This window comes from Myxocyprinus asiaticus, chromosome 19 (genome assembly GCF_019703515.2).
Source record: "Myxocyprinus asiaticus isolate MX2 ecotype Aquarium Trade chromosome 19, UBuf_Myxa_2, whole genome shotgun sequence".
In the NCBI taxonomy this organism is placed as follows: domain Eukaryota; kingdom Metazoa; phylum Chordata; class Actinopteri; order Cypriniformes; family Catostomidae; genus Myxocyprinus; species Myxocyprinus asiaticus.
In genome coordinates, this window is record NC_059362.1 from 46856479 (window position 1) to 46861663 (window position 5185).

Genomic DNA, 5185 nt, shown 5'->3' on the forward strand with positions numbered 1-5185 from the left:
CTCTGGTTGAGTTGACAGAATGACCCAAATACATTTTTAAATTGAAAAGTTGTATATGTGCATTACCATTAGATTAGTGAATGCATAATGAACTTACAATGAACAATCGTATTTTCATAAATTAACATTAAGCAACATTAATTAATGTTGTAATGAAATAGTGGTCAATGTTAGTTCTTGATACCAAATTAATTTACTAATGTTAACAAATGGAAACTTCTTAAAGTGTTACTGAAATATTATAAGAAATGCAAAAATGTAATCTTTCATTTTTGCACGGCTATTTTTAACCTGAATGTCAGTAAAAACATGCCTATTATTTTGTACATCTGATTCAGAGGGGATGCGTTTATTGAAATACAGTATTTCTGTACTCACTATGGCACTTAACAGTATGTCATAGATGGCAGTGAAAGTGTTTATTTTACATTTTTCTTGTCTATGTAAAAATTATAAATGAAGCCAATTTAGAGGGCGTTCTACCATTTTATTTAGAAAAAGTGTTCCATAAAATATACACCATTTACAAAACAACATTTGGCAATACGTCTGCTGGCCATTTCTCTGTCCGGTACTCTAGTGTCAAAATACATCAGTATCGGTTTTCTGGTTAAAATCCTTTTAAAAACCGATCTTCACGATAACTCCAGAGTACGATGACACAGCCTCCTGGCCACACACACACACACACACTTTCTCTCCCTCTTACATACACGCACACACACATAGAGGAAAGATACCATACAAAAATAAAATAGTCAATCAAATAGGATTTGTTTCAGATAGATATGTCATTCTGCAATATTTCAAATAAAATGCCAGGTTGGATTGATATAAAACAAGTGTGCCTAAAGGACAACAAAAGTACAACAGCTAGCATGCGGTCGCATGGCCACTGACAACATAAACATCAATCCAGATAACTGTTTGCATGAAAACTAAAACCAAACATGTGCAGTATTGAGCTTGACAGTCTGTAGCAGCAACTGAAAACACTGGTTGGACGGCTGTGTTTCAAAACCTAGTGAGCTCCCTACCCAGACAGCATCTTTCCACATCAAATGTGCCTATGATGCCCAAAAATTAAACCAGATAGTTTTGCCAATGTGATGCCATAGAAGAACCCTTTTAAGCTCCACAAAGAACTTTCTGGGGGTTTCAAAAATTTGAAAAGCATCTTTATATTTGTGCTTTTAAGAACCCCAAAACTGATCTGAAGAACCTATAATGAAACATTAGGAACTTTTTTTTGGTCCCCAAATTACCTTGTAGCAACTCAAGAACCCTGTAGAGTGAATCTGAGGTGTTGCAAATAACAATACAATGTGCAGCTGTTACCTTAAAGAGCTAAACCTGAGTCACTGGTGTGACCTAATGTAGTCAAGTCAGTTCAGTCGAATAAGGTGGTATTTTTGACCTAAACAAAGCCAGTTATTTTAGATTTTGTTACTACATAGGGTCTGTTCCAATATCTAGTATTTGAAGCACCGTAGGCGCGCTCCCGACGTGAAAACATTAATTACGCTGACTCCTAAGATATCTCGTTTTGGCCAAATACGAAAGATGGCGTCCTAGATCCAAGATGGCGGATGAAGCGAAGTAAATTTTGATTATAAATATACTTATAGTCCGTTCAGTACTGGAACGTATCGATAAAAACTGAGTATTTTACCCCAAATGTGTGTGTGTGTGTGTGTGTGTGTGTGTGTGTGTGTGTGTGTGTGTGTGTGCGCGCGCCATGTATATTTATGCTCGTTAGAGTTTGGTGATCAGTTGCGAGTCGAGTGAAAAGCTCTGTTTCAATGCTGAGTTTCCGCCGGCGTAGGCCGTTCCAAATTGCTCTCTTTTGAGGCTCCATTTCAGTTAGGATGCTGCCTATGTAGGCAGGAAACAGCAAGGCAGCTCACTTCGGTTTTGGAAGCGACTCCATGGAGTTCATTTCTAGAGCCAAAAATGGTTCTTGATTAGAACCTATAAAGGATCATTGAAGAACCTTTACTTGTTAGTGTGCAGACAGTCACTAGGTTTTGAAACACATCCAATGACTTAATTATAAGAACACATCGCAACAGTGTGACCGGACACATCCACATCATAAACATGAAACCAGCAGCGCTCTAGAACCTAGATAGAAATGTAAGAATGTTCTATGTGATTATATATCTTCTCTGTGGACCTCTGCTTGAAAAGTCTGACTCTAGTTCTTCAGAAAACCATCTATGTGGACAATACATGGATCTGAAGAACCCATAATGAAACATCAATAACCACAAACAGTGGGGTCCAAAAGTCTGAGACCAAACTGAATATCAGGGATTTTGTTTTTTATTTAAACCTAAAAATTAAATTTAAAAAAGATGTGAAATTAATTGGAGAATATATCATTTAGGTGACTAATCAGTTAGTGATACTGATCATGTTAGCTATTTATTTGCCTCCAATGCAACACAAGATGCTCTTTGGATCATTGTGGAATCATAGCGGTTTTGTTCAGGCCAGCTCGAATGCATGTGCATTTGTAAACTTTTCACCCAAATTAGTACTGGAAAAAAATTTGCATTTTCTCAAGTGGTCTCATACTTTTGGACCCCAAACATACTATAGATCAGAAAATGTTTCTTAAAATGTGCTCCAACCATGTGCAAAAACCTTCATGTGTAAATGTGCAGACAGTCACCGGGTTTTGAAACACAGCCAATGACTCCATCATAAGGACACAAGAGTGATCTGGAGGAAAAAAAACCCATCCACATCTTAAACGTGAACCACGACTGCGCTAGAACCCTCAAGATCGTTCCTGTAGCGCTCCAGCCAGTCTCTGAGCTCCGAGATCCGGTAGCCCTCCGGACCCCTGCCGCCCTGATACACCACCTTCTGGTCCTTCACGATGTAGAGGCGCTCGAAGTAGGCGCCGTACGCCGAGTTGGACGAGTTGTCCATGGTGTCCACGACCACCGCGCTCCCGGGCACCTCCCGGTACATGAGCTGCGCGGCGCGGAGCCGGTCCTCCAGGCAGCGGTGCCGGGGGATCTGGTAGGGCGCGTCGGAGCTCACCCAGCCGTCCGACGGATGCGCCTCCTCGATGTACACCAGCAGCGAGTCTGCGATGTCCGCGTACTGCCGCACGACGCGCTGGTACGCTGACAGGCGCGTCATGAACGGCGGTCAGGAGCAGCTGCCGAAGTTCAGGATGAGGGGTCTCCGGCCGCGGGCGTAGTCCAGGATCCGCAGCGCCCGCTCGCCGCCGTCGCCCAGCGGGACCACCTCGGTGTTGGGCGCCGCGCCGCCCAGATGCGCCGCCTTGAAGAAGTCCAGCTTCTGGCCGTACCACACGGCGCGCAGCGATTCGAGCGTGAACATCTTGTTGGAGTCGGACACGCACAGCGCCGGGTCGTCGGGGCTGCCGCTGCCGCCCTCGTTCTCGCGCATCTTCATCAGCACCTTCCTACGGATGCACAGGAAGTCCAGGAGCCACAGCATCACGGCGGCCAGCAGCAACCGGGGGAGCAGCATCAGGCACACGGCGGCGTTTTTCAGCGTCCGCGCCGTTTGGACACCTGCGGAGCCTTGCAGCATCTCCGCGCCCCCCATCAGGACCGGTATAGATGGTGAGTGCGCGGTCGTGTACGTACAGTCTCTCGCGCTCCGGCTCCGAGTGCCGCTTTTTATAGGACTAGTAAGGATTTGAATGGAGAACAACACGCCTCCGCGCCCGCGCCGCCTCCTCACATGGAGGGGATTACCTCCTGTCAACTCTGGAGGAAAGAGAGAGAGAGCGAGAGAGAGAGAGAGATACGATCTAACGCAAAATGCTGCTTGTTTGACAGCTTTACTGTTGAATGCATGGGTGCTTTTAACGCATCGTGTCAACGGGAAGCGCGCGGTGAAATGGCATGAACATGAGTGTTATTCAACGCGCGGAGGAGCCGGCGTGACGCTTAAAGCCAAAGATGTAAGAGCGAATCAAAACATGCACGTGACTATCTGCACGCTGATATGTGTTTCTAATTTATTCTCAACTGTATCTGCACACCTGTAGATGTAAACCAACCATTGCACATTCTCTTGATTGTTTTAATCTATTTGATTAATTAATGCACTAGTGGTTTCATGCATTGTGCCAAATAATGCATAATAAAGAAATCTGATATATGGCAATATATGTAAAACAAACGTATGCATGTTTTTTTATTTATATAAAAAGTACCATACTTGTTCATATATGCAACATATTTCAGAATAGTAAATAGTTATATATATATATATATATATATATATATATATATATATATATATATATATAAATGTAACAAATAGGTATAACATTTTCCCAAATAATAGTGGAATATATATGCCCATATATGAACTATAATTGTATGTTCCTATATAGCAGCATATCAGATTTCTGTATGTGCATGAACATGCAGTGATGGTGAACCGGAGAGAAAAAGAGATGCAATCTAATGCAACATGCTGCTTGTTAGATTATTTCACCGTTTCACTTATTAATTTGCTTTTTAAATATTGGTGGTTGCAATATGATTGCAGTATGTAACGTTCATGAGATTATGTCTGTGTGACGTTTAAAGCGAAAGATGCAAACTATCATTTGGATGCAGCTGTATTTTTGTAATTCACTCTCAGATATTTGTGCATCTACATCTGTATCCAACTCAGTGCCACTATTGCAATCCAAAATAATAATAGTAATAATAATAAACATTCTGTCTTTTTTCTTTTCTTTTAATCTGTTGGACAGTTTCTTTTTTATTCTTTCTCATGTACTTTGTCTAGAAAAGCTTCATGAAATGTCTAAAAGGTCCTGTAAGTGATTCACATGACATTATCAGCATCGTCCGATAACTGTGTCTGGTGTGCTGATTAATAAAAACCGGTCAGTTCCAAAATCTATAGACAGCCTTCTCAATGAGTAATGCACATGACCTGTTATCGAATGTTTAGTGAATTTGAGTAAACAAGTGTACAATAAGTGTTCATTTAAATTCAGCAGTTTTGTTGTGTGTGCTGTCATTGAATTTGATTATGTAAGCCTATATTAGCATTATATTGTTCACACTGCTGTCTATAGTTATTGTTATTGTCAGTCACTAAATACAACATGGTTGCTGCTATATTTGGTGTATTGACATATCGCACATGTCTATGACACAGCCCAAGACTCTGT

General features: G+C 41.7%; 1 pseudogene; it reads right to left on the reverse strand.

The window, feature by feature from the left end:
* Positions 1–335: 335 nt before the first annotated feature.
* LOC127409730 (thyroxine 5-deiodinase-like) lies at positions 336–4218 on the reverse strand (annotated as a pseudogene).
* Positions 4219–5185: the final 967 nt, after the last annotated feature.